The sequence below is a fragment of the Panicum virgatum genome, chromosome 7K (assembly GCF_016808335.1).
Source record: "Panicum virgatum strain AP13 chromosome 7K, P.virgatum_v5, whole genome shotgun sequence".
In the NCBI taxonomy this organism is placed as follows: domain Eukaryota; kingdom Viridiplantae; phylum Streptophyta; class Magnoliopsida; order Poales; family Poaceae; genus Panicum; species Panicum virgatum.
This window is the reverse complement of record NC_053142.1, coordinates 21,115,979-21,130,964: the sequence shown is the minus strand read 5'-3', so window position 1 is coordinate 21,130,964 and position 14,986 is coordinate 21,115,979. Positions and strand designations below refer to the sequence as shown.

General features: G+C 41.3%; 1 pseudogene; it reads left to right on the top strand.

The window, feature by feature from the left end:
• The first annotated feature begins 10,263 nt into the window (after nt 1-10,263).
• Nucleotides 10,264-14,058, top strand: LOC120642944 (annotated as a pseudogene).
• The last annotated feature ends 928 nt before the right edge of the window (nt 14,059-14,986 follow it).

Here is a 14,986-nt window from a genome sequence, read left to right as displayed (position 1 = left end):
CAGATTGCAGAGAGGGTCTAAAAGGGATCTGGCTTAAGTATGGTGGAAAATTCTCATTCTTTGATTGCCATCGACAATTTCTTCCAATGGATCATAGTTTTCGCAGAGATAAAACTTCATTTCGATCAAATGTTCAAGTCCTAACAGGGCCTCCCCGAAAGTTAACTAGTGATGAGGTCCGTGCCCAAATAGATCAGCTTGTCCCACTTGATGAGGGTGGGTTTGATAAATTTGGTGAGGAGCACAATTGGACCCACATTCCTGGCTTGTCGAGGCTGCCATATTATCACAAACTACTTCTTCCTCACAACATTGATGTCATGCACAATGAAAGAAATGTCATGGAGGCAATTTTTAACATGGGCTTTGATATTAGAGATAAGACAAAGGATAATGTGAAAGCTCGGCTTGATCAGGCAGTGCTATGCAACAGGCCATCTCTAAATATGGTGCAAAAGGAAGCTACAGGGAAGTGGGTGAAGCCAAGAGCTGATTTCTGCCTAACTAGACCACAGAGAAAGGAGGTACTCGAATGGTTTCGGACCTTGAAGTTTCCTGATGGGTATGCAGCAAACTTAAGAAGAGGGGTGAACATTGAAACACTACGCATCAATGGATTAAAGAGCAATGATTACCACATAATGATGGAGCGCCTTATGCCTGTCATGTTCCGAGGGTATTTCCCAGATCAGATTTGGCAAGTGTTGGCTGAGTTAAGCTTCTTCTATCGCAAGCTATGTGCAAAGGAGATAGATCTCATGGAAATAAAAACAATGGAGCAAGAGGTGCCTGTCCTTCTTTGCAAGTTAGAGAAGATCTTTCCACCAGGATTTTTTGTTCCAATGGTGCACCTAATCCTTCACCTACCGTATGAAGCACGAATGGGAGGCCCTGTGCAATACCGATGGAGTTATCGAATGGAGAGACAACAAAAAGTAATTAAAGGCAAAGTTAAAAATCGTGCACGTGTTGAAGGATGCATAGTACAGTCTGAAATACTAGATGAATTGTCCTTTTATACTTCTGGATATTTTCCAGACCATGTGCCCACTGTGCACAATCCAATCCCTCGATACAATCCAGAAGTTCTGTCAAATGATTGCGAACTGAGCCTATTCTCAACCAAGGGTGATACAACTAGTCGTGGATACACTCGACACTTAAAAAGTGATGAGTGGAGTGCAGCTATGCTCTATGTCCTAACGAACCTGCCCGAAGTGGATGATTATGTGCGGTATGATAACTACAACTTTTTTATGGTAAAATAGCATATCTTTGAATAGTTCTTTAATATGTCTTATATTTTCTCCAAATGTAGTGATTTCATTGAACAGGAGTGGACCAGGAATGGTGAGCCAAGTAAGAAACAAAAAGAAAACATGCTACGGAAAGGGGCTAAAAAGAACTCTCCCAATTTTGTAACTTGGTTCCGAAGTCTAGTAATATTCTAATCCTTTCACTGCTCTTGCTATAACAGTAGCATATAATCCTATTCATGACAACATATTACTTATTTGTAGAGCCTACGGGATATGTGTATGAGCGATGACTTAAAGCAGGTAGCTGCAGGATGCCACACTCGGGTGAAGACATATAATACTTATGATGTTAATGGGTTTCGTTTCCGAACAGACAAGTATGAGAAGGAAAGGCCAAATGCTGCAACCATAAATAGTGGTTTAGTAACTGTAGGGCAAGGAGAAAATGATGAAACAACTGAATACTATGGATATATCAAAGAAATTATTGAGCTGTCATTTGATGGCATAAAACCACTAAATTTGGTCCTGTTCAATTGCCATTGGTTCCATCCAAATAGAGTTAGATACACATCAAGATATGGCTTAGTGGAGGTTGAACATGAGTCAGTACTCCCAGGATATGAGCCATTTGTGGTCGCTCAACAAGCAACACAAGTGTACTACATTCCATACCCATGCAAATCAGTGCGTGATCTTGCGAAAAGATGGGTGGTATACAAGGTCAGACAACCAGGTAAACTGCCTGCCCCATCTGATCAAGATTATGAAGGTGCACCCGTGTCTGTTGAATTCTTTCAAGAGGATGGACTTGAAGGCAACTTTGTAATTGATCTGGGGGAAGGACTTGATGACATGTCTAACATTGAAAGAGATGCTGAGGAGATTGTTGACGATGATGACCTACGGTTGCTGAATAGCTCAGAAATACCTGCAGCAGCTCAAGAAGATTCTGTCATTGAAACAATAATAGAATATAGTGATGATGACTTAGCTGTCGTCTCAGATGAGGATGACCCCCGTCTTGATGAGTATTTCTGAGTGTTGGTTATGTTATAGTATGGCCTTTGGTTATAGTGGGATTGAAGTTATCTTAGTGTCTTGTTCTTGATAAAAGTGGTCCATGAACTATTTTATTTATTCTTTCAATCTCATATCATTGTGATTGGTGTTGTTAAATATATTTTATGACTATACTAACATTATGTCTCTTAAGTTGTGTTCAATTTCAGGTTCACGATGCGCATTGCATTATCTTCTAGTAACCAGAACGGATCAGCTTCCAATGGCAGGACTAGGGGAGGTGGCAGGGGGGTTTCAAGTGGTAGGGGTGATGCTAGTGGCAGGGGGTCTAGTGTTAGTACAAGATCCAAAAAAAGTTGTTGCATTAGTATGTCCTCTCAGACAGCAGATATCAACCAAGAGCAAGAGCAACAAGAACAAGACATCCCAGAACAGGACCCCAATAGGGTAGTGGAAGATGGCGAGGCGGGCGATGCTGAGATGGAGGATTCGATAGATGAGGACTTGTACGAGAGAGGCCCTGCACTTATGCCTCCAGTGCCTCGTGAGGAGGACAAAGTTGTACTCACACCAGTAGGGGATAGGTAAGAAGGCACTAATTATTTGTTTTATTGTAGTTTTAAAGTAGTTGGTGGCTTCTGCTAATCTGATAATATGTTCTTCTGAACCTATGACAGGCAGTGGCGTGAGAGCTTTGTTAGCAAGGAGTCTAGATCCCCCAATGGAATAATAGGTTTACTGATTCGGAGAAATTATCCTGGGATAGTTACATATAAGGGCAGTAGGGTTGCTGCACATAAAGTTTGCCACTACAGTGTTGTGCCAGAACCTACACCAAACTCGACACAGCAGCCCACTAGTGCTCTTCACAAGATAGAGACCAAATTCTGGGTAAGAAAGCAATTCAATTTTTCATCTATTTTGCACCCTCATATACTAATATGTGTATGAATGTTTCAGTATTATTTTAAATGGGCTGATGGCAAGGAAGTTGGGGCTAAAAGGGTAGTCCGGAATGTGATAAAGAATCTTCTCCCAAATGCCTTTTATGAAGCACGGCTCCAGTCCATCATTGCCTACCATAGGCATGTTCGCAAAGTTTACATCAGTAGAAGTGAGGCATGCAAGATGTACCCCCCAGTGCAGCAGTACATGCAGGTTAGCTGCAATTTTTTTGGTGCTTCGTGAAAATAGTTTTCTATACAACAATGCACACCATTATGGCACAATTTATTAAACTAGTTGATGAAATAGGGTCAATTATTTACTGTTCAAGAAAAAAATAGCACTGACTGCAAACTGAATAGACACTAGTATTAATTACTTTATTACCATAGATAAACTTAACATATGGTGATATTGTAGGCAATTCCTTATTGGTTTGCAACGTGCCCAAACGCATGGCGGATGCTCGCAGAGATGTGGAACACCCCTGAATGGATAGCTAAATCAAGAGCAGGCAGGGCACGGAAGGAGAAGAAACTTCGAATCCATCGCCAAGGCAGTGCTTCTGCTGCTAGGTACCAAAGAAATATGGTAAGCTTAGTTTGCAGAATCAGTTTGTACTAGGCCACAACATTGTTTCTTTAAATTACATGATTATTATGGACGCTCTTATACAGATATGGAATAGAATAACTTTCTAGTCTCCTATATACAAGCGAATAGTGTTATAGAACATGAAAAATATGACAATTGAGAAATATGTAACAATTACTTAGCTGATTGTGAACCTTAGCTTCATTTCCCTAGGATGATGTTGAGTGAATCCCAATTTACATTGTGCCTGGTTGCAGGAGAAGAAGTTGAAGAGGCCAGTTCCTGAAATTGAGGCCTACCTAATGGCAAGAACAGAAGAGGGGAAAGATTATGCTGATATTGATGCTCATGATAATGTTGTAAGTTCTTGGACCATAAACTCAAGAGAAACTGATTTTGGGGCAAAATTAACTTTCTCATAGAAAACACTTGGCATCTATAGATGGCATATGCAGAAGCTTGTGAAGCATTGCATGGTCCTGACTTCGAATGGGACAAAGAACACATTGATGGTGTAGCTGCATACAAGGCGGGGCATGGCAAGAAGCATGGTCGTTATCTAGTCGGAGATGGCATGATCAGCACACCAACAGTGCTACGTGAGGTGCGAGTATCCAGCACTGCAGGCGAGCCAACAGACCAACCACCACCACCACAACAACAACGTCGACTTAATCCTGAAGAAGCGCAGCAAATTGAGCAGCACATGCATGAAGAAATGGAGCGATGGCGGCAGCAGGAGCATGAGGTGATGGAGCGGAAGCTGCAGCAGGAGCGCGAGGAGATGGAGCGGAAGCTGCAGCAGGAGCGTGAGGACATGGAGCGGAAGATGCAGCAAAAGCACACTCAGATGGAACAAAAGCTACAACAGGAACGTGAGGCGTGGGAGTCTGAGATACAACCGGAGAGGGAGTACTACAAAACTGCCATATCTGTAAGTTTATATGCAACATCTTTCCCTTTTCTAGAAATGCATTAGAAATGTAACATAGCATGTATATGCAGGCCATTACAGAACGCCTACAGATGGACCTTCCTCCACCTCCACGCTCGCAGCCTGGACATGCAATATTTTCTCATCCGGTAAGCACTAAATAATATAGTTATATTATTGTACTTATTTAAGTTAGTGTTGCTCATGTTCACTACTTGTTCTCTTTCAGTCTACATGAAACTTAGGCCATGCCTCAAATGCTCCAAGTATGGTAGCAAGAGAGATTGGTTCATCAGATGCAATGGTTAGCATGGCAATTCTAGGATTTACCTCATAATTTTCTTTCTTGGCAGCAATGGTTTTGTAGAATAATGTCAGTATGTTCAACAAACCGTTTCTTTGTCTTGTATATTTGTATATATGAACCATCTATTCAAGTACTTGTTATCCAGACTTAAGCCTATGCATGTACTGTTTCAGTGACCGCTGCCATTAAAGTAAAGTTGGATTTGATCATCTATTATTTCTATGGATGCTCGATTATGTGCTTGTAGTGCTGGTGTGTATAAAAGTCAAAAATATGTAAGATTGAAGTGGTCTATTGAGTCATTGTGGTGATTCTTGCATGTATAATAAAAAAACAGGGAAAGTAGGGCCACGTGTGAATAGTAAAAACATATGTAAATACAGTTTGCTGTGTGTTTTTCTCAAACACACGGGAATTAAAAACTACACATGTCATCAAACTATTTATCCATGCACATGTCTCTCCCATGTGTCACTAATTAAAAAACACATGGGAACTTTGCTACTGTTACTGTTAGCTAACGGCGACTACGCATTGTTCCCTTGTGCTAGAATTCCCGTGTGTTAAATTGACACATGGTAGCTTATAGTAAGTTCACATGTGTTCCTTTAAAACACTCGGAAATCAGAACACATGGTAAACTATAGTAGTTCCTATGTGTTCCTTTAAAACACTCGGGAATCATAACACACGGAAAATTATAGTAGTTCCCATGTGTTTTCTGAAAACACTCGGGAAATCCAATGTTTTCCCTACTTTTCTCTCCCGAGTGACTAATCCCTAGTGTTGGCACTAGGGAAAGGAATTTCCCTGTGTTTCCAGCTCTTTCCCTTGTGTCCTTGGCACCAGGGAACGTAGTAGATTCTAGTAGTGAATAGCACATGCAAGCAATTTTAAAATTAAAAAAACTATAATAATTCTTAAACCATTCATCAAATTCAAATTCTGATTGCACAATTATATCTGTTTCGAAAAGATCTTAAAAACAAGAGCCCATTTCTATATGTTTTGACAACATTTTTCAAAGACACAAAAATTATTTTTGTAATGGAAAAGTACCAAAATAAGTTAGTTAAAATGCTCAACAGGTCTGCTAATAAAGGTGCTTATTGATGATCATATGCAATAAACATTCGCCTATTTAACAAAGCTGTTTACCCTTATTCACTAATGATACCAAACAATCTATCTTCACAGCATGGCCACCAATATGCACTTACGTGAACTCAGGCATGCCAAGCAACATTATGTAAATCCATAGCAATTTTTGCAAATATCGTAATAAGCAAATTAGAATACACTAAGAAGCATTTTCTCTTAAAAAATATATCATAAAAACATAGTGGTGTGAAATCTTATTTTAAAGCTTTTATCAAAACTAATACAACTTTGTAATTAGATTTTGATTTTAATGCTCGATTGTGAAACTATGATCTTTTTTATTTGAATATCATTCTTTTTCATTCTCTGCTTGCCTCATAAGCATATACACACCCACTGCATGCACACACCAAGCTCGTCACATGCATGCATGCACTGCTCTTCCGGAACGAGATCAGCGACTGGTCCAATTTACGGTCGGCCGTAATTTTTTTCAGAACGTGACTGAGCACGTATTTTATTAAGAGAAAAGGAGAGTTTTACAACCACATGTCGAGGCACCCTAACAAGATACTGAAGCTAAATTGATCTTTTATCTACTAAATGAAACCATGTCCCATTATCCATGTGATGCATGTCAACGAAAGAATCAGACTCCATGTCTACTTATTATGCATGTGCGTATCCAAGGACCCAAGGACCAAGCCTAGATATATAGGCATTATTGTAGGTGTATCAAATTTGTCAAAAAGTGTGAAAATAAAGCAGTTTTTGAAGTCAGCACACGCTAGGCCAGTACTCCTTGGGGTGACTTCCAGAGTCATGCCAAGACGGACACAGAGTTGGCAAGTTGCCAAAAAGTGAATTGGGTCCTAATTAAAAGCGGAATTTTAGAAGTCACTGCTTCTTCTCTTTTCATAATTGCTTTGTTGGTTTGTTCGTGATGTTTTGAAAATAGACACTGTTCGTTCGTGAATGTTTTGAAAATACACAAAGGTCTTTATATATGGCAAGGCAAATAGACACTTTTCGTTCGTGAATGTTTTGAAAATTGAACACGTTGTACCACCCGTTCGTTGCTGCATAATTAATGTCGTGCATTGAATATATATTATTAGAATATTTCAGTTTTCTTATATTACTGAGTTTGTGGAAGGAGTAGTTTTGTTTTCAGAGCAAATTCTAACAAAAATATCCTACTCCCTCTTCCCCAAATAAAAGGCGTTCCCGAGTTTTTAGGACAGATTATGACTGTATAGAAAAGACTCTTATCATACCACTAATTATTAAGCATTGGGACTCTATTTGGGTAACTAAATATGTGCTAATTAAAGTAGCATGTCATTTCCTATGCACCTTTCTCACATGTATCTCTCCCTACATGGCTGCATGCACGTCTTTCTGATATGAAAAGATCCGAAAATGATGCATAATTAAGATGGTTGGGTCCATTCTCAACCTAAGATGTCTTACATTTGAATACAAAATTTGAATACAAAATTTGAGCTCTAAAATATTCTACATTTGCGAAGCATAAGAAGTGTACTTAGATGTATATCACAAAAGAAGCAACTATTTATACAACAAACTTATGTAGCTAAAGTATGAAAAAACTTGTTTATATGCTAAATTCATATATAAAATTTTATGGGAAGAATCAATGCATCAGTACAGTCAGTCATGATTGGTGCCAACTTTTTCTTATTGTACTAATCTGAATATTTTACCAAATATGTCAATGGTACTGTTTGCTCATAATTGAGGGTGGCTGTACAAGCGGCCATACATTAGACGCCATGCCCTTTTCCTATTGGCTCTGTCTAATGCGTGTAGAAAATAAGCCATTTCTAGCGTTAAGTGTACGACCCATTCCGTAAATAAATACAAACGTTAATAAATAGAGATATATCCATTTACACGGTGCCAGCCACGCGTATCGAGATGCCATTAGTTAACCATTGCCTCTTACCGGGTATTACCCTCGTTATTTGGGGATGGGTAATTTGAGTACAGGAGATTAGTGGGTATGGGCACGGGTGAACCCATTTCTACCCAACGGCGCCAACATCAGTGCTGCTAGTAGAGAGACATAGGGGGGAGGGCATGCATTAGCGAGATGCAAGAGAGATGAAGACAGAAGGAGGGAGAGAGATGGGCGGAAATCGGGATCCACACGAAATTTTGGCTCTTGCTTCCCTCAGTAAACAGCATATATATTTCTAGAGCTTGTTTATTTTTAGGAATGATCCTTAAAACCAAGCCTATTTTTGAAGGCAGTCATTCCAGGAACCGTTCCTTCATGACAATCCATGTGATTTCTACCCACTACTACAAAAAACCTATCCGAGGCAGGCAAAAGTGACTAACCGTGGCGGGACGCAAGGTCACAGTAAATAACCTATTAACCGAGGCGGTTTTGCTGCCCGCCTTAGTTAATCAAATAAAAAAGAAAAAAAGCTCGCCGAGCCCATCACAAGCCCATCTGCCATGCTCCTCCGCCGCCGCCATGCTCCTCCTTCACCACCACTGTGCTCCTCCTCCGCCGCGCGTGCCGGGGCTCGCAGCCACCATCGGCCCTTGCTCGCTAGGGCCCCCACCGCTCGTGCCACGGTCGCGCCTACTGCCGCCGTTGGCCGGTGCCCACTACTGCATCTGCCGTCCACGGCTCGCTCCCGCCAACTCCCTCCGCCAGCGCCCGCCGGGGCCCGGCTGAGCCGGGTCTAGCCCCGATAGCACATGCAGCTGGGCGCACTTGCCTGCACTGTAGAGGAGGGGAGCTCCTGTGTCAGCTGCAGCAGGGGCGCTGGCCGCCACCCAAATATGGCCTGCTGTTTGAGGGGGAGCTTGGCAAGGGAAGGAGCAGAGGAGGGAGGTGGCAGGCGCCAGCTGGAGAACAAGGAGAACGAGAGTTGGAGGGAGAGAGGAAGGAGGGGCGGCACGCTGGCGGGCTAATAGGCTGAGGGAGAGGGTGGAGAGGAATTGTGTGCGAAACCCTAGTCTTGTATATACTTGTGCGTTGGCAATTGGGGCTTTTGGGCAAGCGAGATGGACCGCCTTGGTCATTTTATGGTGTCCGCCTGTGTTAATCGATTTTGCGAGGTATTTTTTTAACCACCTCGGTTAATGAAAAATGATCGTCTCGGTTAATCGCGGGCATCAATCGAGGCGGTTCAAAATCGTGCCCGTCTCCTAGGGTCTTTTGAAAGGTCACGGTTAATGTTTTCTTTGGTAGTAGTGACCGTTCCGAAATACACCGTACCGGTCTACGGAAAGAGCGTCTGATTTCTAGCATAGTGTTCAAGGTTTATTTAAGAAATTAAGGCCACTACTTATGCTCATGGATTCGGTGGCATCTGTGGTGATTTTTGAAAATCTGAAGAACTATGCATGGCCAGGTTACTTAGAGATGCTATCGAGGGTAACGTGTATATGGGTGCCGGTGTGGATGCGTGTATAATTATACTTCAGGTGGACATTTTTGTATAAAGATTTGACAATGATGGATACAACCCTTATTATATAGGTCCCAACAGCTATAGACATAGTCTACATAACCCTCTAAACTATTTTTTAGTTTGTTTTACCCATCAAACTATGCCTTTCGGTTCAAATTACCCCCTAATACAATTCGTCTTTTTTATTTCTCCATGCATAGGTGGAGTTTTAAATTGAAATTTTACAAGTTGGTTGTACACATCATAAAACATGTTAAAAAAATATATCATAATTATTTTATCATTATTTCGATAGGTTAGGATCATTAATAATAAATTAATCATTGGAGTTCAAAATTATATGAAAATAACGATGAAAAACTACTAACAACTCTTTTAAATATTCATTGTGATATCCACTACTATTCTGCAAAATTTGAAATTGAAATTCAGCTTGTCTACAAAGAAAAAAAAGATAAATTATATTATAGGGTAAAATGAACTAAATATTATAGTTTAGGGGGTAAGTTGAACCAAGTTATAGTTTATCAGGCTATCCAGACTTTGGCTATAGTTGAGAGGAGTAATTTAAGACTTTTTTCCTTTATAAATATATACTTCAGGCAGATACTCATTTGCACAACAACAAACACAGGGTAGTTGCCAATGGAACTCTCCTTCCTTGCCATTGCTCTCGCCGCCATGGTTTTCGTAACGACGGTCCTGCGATTCAGGCAGAACCGCAAGTATTGTCTCCCGCCAGGCCCTAGGCCGTGGCCGGTCATCGGGAGCCTGAACCTGCTCGGCCCGCTTACTTACCGCTCCCTCCACGAGCTCTCCCTGCGGTATGGCCCGCTGATGTCCGTCTGGGTGGGCTCTGTCCGCGTCGTTGTCGGCTCCTCCGCCGACGCCGCCCGGATGCTCCTCAAGAGCAACGACGAGGCGTTTATCGACCGGCCTAGGCTCAACATTGGCAGGTACCTGTTCTACAACTACTCCGACATGTTCTGGGCGCCCTACGGCGCGTACTGGCGCCAAGCGCGCAAGCTCTGGCACACCGAGCTCCTCAGCGAGAGGCAGCTCAAGCTGCACGAACATGTCCGCCGCGAGGAGGTGAAGGCCATGCTGCGCGACCTGCACGCGGCCTCATCAATGGGGCGTGCGGTGGCATTCAGGGACCACCTGCTCATGCTCAACCTCAACGTCGTCTCCCGCATGGTGATGGGCAAGAAGTACGTCGCGGAGGGGGCCAGCTCGGTGACGACGCCGGAGGAGTTCCGTTGGATGATCGTCGAGCTGTTCGTTCTCACCGGCTCGCTCAACATCGGCGACGTGATCCCCTGGCTTAACCCGCTGGACCTACAGGGGTACATTGGTAGGACGAAGAGGCTCAGCAGGATGATGGACAGGTTCCTCGAACACGTGCTGGACGAGCACATCGAGCGTCGTCGGCGCGAGGGTGATGGCTTTGTGGCGAAGGACATGGTTGACCTGCTGCTGCAGCTCGATGAAGACCCGGACATGGAGGTCCGCATCCAGCGGGACGGTATCAAGGCATTTATTCTGGTACATACTACATATCAAGCCATTTATTCACATTAATCCATGAGACACGTTTAAAAATAAATAGATTATCATAAAAAACAGAAATATGGGGCCATAAATTCAAAACCCTATAATCATCCTAACCATGTGATCTGTTATATTCTTTTCAAATAAAATTACCCACCTCTAGTATTACAGAAGGTGTTGTGACACAATTAATTTGTATTACACGAAAGTCCGTGTTTACAGTCTTGAACTTTCATAAAAGTTCAGTTTCCAACCTTCAACTACAAAATTGAGTAACAGAGACCGTCCAACTATCAAAATCAGACAAATTTAAGTCTTTGATGATTTCACATATGATTTTTCATTTTATTAAATTAAAAGTATATAAGTTATAATAAAAATATAAGTAATTCATTTCAAATAAGAAAATACAAAATATGTGTCAGTATTTTCCTAGAAATATGACCTTTCTATTGGCACTCAACTTGTTATTTATTTATTTTTAAATCGAGGCCAACCCCAACTATCATTAGTAAATGGAAATACCAGAGTACGGATGCAGGAGTAATGAGAGAAGAAGGGACGAACTAGGCAACATAACTTGTCACTTATTCGGATCCAATTATTTTTATATTCCTTGTATTTGTTTGCTTGTATTTATGCCTATTATTTTTAATAAATAAGATTCAAATATAACAACAACGTATATATTGCATTATATTTTTAGGAAAGAAAAGGTACTAGTTTCATATTTACTTGATTTAAATTTAATTACATTTGATTTTCAACCAGGATTGTTTATTATGTTAAAAACATACAAAACCACCTTTGAAATGAGCCAAAGGGACAAACTTATCCGATTTCAATTGTTGGATGATACTCGTTATCCGGTTTTGTTTTGAAGGTTGAAAATTGGTGTAAACAAGACTTTACCCTTTATATTAACACATCTTCCATTATAAAGTAACTTAATATAATCTAAAAATAATATTCAAAAAGTAACCATTTATGCCATTATGAAAACATGGATGCCTAAAAAATTGCATCTAAATTATCCAAATTTCCCATTTATGGAAATAAACTAGAAGTAACCCTAAATCTATGTCTACATATGTCATTACAACAAAATTCTCAAAGGACACCAATATATGATTCTTAATTATATCAATTTTTGCCATTACTAATAAATTAAGGTATACTTTCTTGATATGCATCATCATTTAAACTAGGTATACATGTTTGGTTGAAGAGATTAGAATAGCATTTTTTATGTTGAACATATTGCTCAAAAATGGGTACAATTAAAATACTCGTCCAATACATATTGGCGTGCCATGCAAAGTGAAAAAAAAAGTAAATATCGACGTGCCTTTTATTCCGAGGCGTTGATTCAATCACTTAGCCAACATCAAGAAGCTATTGGCACCTTGTTGAATAGAAGTAATCCATCTTTGATGATTTTGTCGGCATCCAACTGTTCTCGAATTGGTTTACTCAAGAATTCAAAGTATCCCAATGCGGTAAAAGAATCGAATCCTAGAATTCCTATTCGAGATATTTTTGGGCTCTTAGGCGCTATTTTGTATCTAGTATATCAAAATTTTCTTCATCTTACTATTTATTAACACATAATCAGATTTTGTTAAAAATACTTATTCCTTGAAAATTTGAAACAAACCTTCCAAGTGGAAAATAAACTAGAAGTAACCCTAAATCTATGTCTACATATGTCATTATAACAAAAATCTCAAAGGACACCAATATATGATTCTTAATTATATCAATTTTTGCCATTATTAATAAGTTAAGGTATACTTTCTTGATATGCATCATCATATAAACTAGGTATACATGTTTGGTTGAAGAGATTAGAATAACATTTTTTATGTTGAACATATTGCTCAAAAATGGGTCCAATTGAAATACCCGTCCAATACATATTGACATGCCATGAAAAGTGAAAAAAAAAGTAAATATCGATGCAGGTGAAACTTGTATAGAGTATAAGTATGTATCCTATGCTCTAATTGTGTCCTTATCTCGCGTACAAGCACAGGTTGATGGACTAGTTTTACTAGTTATTAATTAGTTGATGCCCTTCACACACCGACTCCAAGAGATTATATTAATTGCATTGGCGAATGGGTGCATGCAGGACACCATCAGCGCCGGCACGGACACCTCGGCGGTGACCATCGAGTGGACTCTATCGGAGCTGCTGAAGAACCCAGTGGCCCTCACCATGGCCACCGAGGAGCTAGACCGCGTCGTCGGCCGTGACCGTCTGCCCACGGAGGGGGACCGTCTGCCATACCTCCAGGCAGTAATCAAGGAATCGATGCGCATGCATCCAGCTACACCACTGCTTTCGCCACGGCGGTGCCGCAGGGACGCAGTTGTGGGTAGCTACAGCATCCCGGCGGGCACCTGCGTGGCGGTCAACGTCTGGGCCATCGGCCGTGACCCTTCTGTGTGGGAGGAGCCCAATGAGTTCCGACCAGAGCGATTCCTGGACCGCAGCACGGTGGATGTGAAGGGGCAGGACTTCGAGCTGCTACCGTTCGGATCTGGTCGCCGGATGTGCCCGGGCATGGGCCTTGCGCTGAAGATTGTGCAGTTGACCCTGTCTAACATGCTCCATGCGTTCGCCTGGAGGTTACCTGACGGCATGACGGTGGAGAGAGCTGAACATGGAGGAGAGCCTCAGGTTTACCATGCCACGCACGATTCCGCTTGAGGCTGCAGGCGAGCCCAAGTTACTGGGTCACCTCTATTGGGCAGAGCCGGCGCCGTGACTCATGCGGCAAAGCGTTGTTACCGATGCATGCAGATATGCTTACCTAAAAAGCTGGGTCCCGCACAGTCTTTGGGCCCATTGGAATATCGGATGAGGCCCGCCCAAAAGCACATGAGCAAGAATAAAGCTTAATTTCGTTACTTAGTTCACTGTTAGTATTCAGTAAGAACTGATATATTTCTAATATAAACGAGCGGTGATTAAATTAAACAGAACTGACTAATGCTGTTCAACCAAGCATAGGAAGAGTACTAGCTGTTGACTCATTCATTCAATTCACAGTATGGTAACAAAACGAAAAGCAAAACTATCTCTGATAAGCGCATGCCTACCCAATTTAACCGTCATCTTTAACTTGCCAATCAGTGCAATGGAGTTGCACTTGTCAGATTCTGAAAGGTTGCTCATGGTTATCTGTTCCTTGCAAGTTCTAGATGATGGAATCGTTGGAAGAGTCCATATCCTATGTGATAACGTTTGTTACAGATAGATGATCTTTCGTATATGTCAAGGACTCGTTTGAACCAAAGACGTTACAATAGCTTTTGTATAGATAGAACATGCATGTTCAAACTGAGTATCCTGGACCACACACTAGTACACTTGATTTGTCTCCGTTGGGAACCCTTTGTTGTTTCACCGATAGCGCCAATTAATCCAGGACCTTGTAAACCGATAATAAGAATGGCAACTTGATTTCTGTTTTTATCAAAAAAAATAAGAATGGCAACTTGGGATGGGGAACTCTTGGAGATGCTCTTACGAGAATACAGGACATACTACTTGGGTACTTGCATACTGAAGCCACAGTCGTTCCTTCCATCCAAGCTGCATGCATGCAAGTTTCGCGTAACTGGTTACTATAGCTACAATAGTCATTACTAATTAGGACGGTGAGTTACCACAATATGACAGCGATCTCGTCTGAGGATCTGGTTACTATACGGCCAGGATCAAATTACTCCAAATAGTTGTGATAATGCGTGGAAGTATTTAGGTAAATATTGAGCACTGTGCTCGCAAGATCCCTTCTTGCTGGCT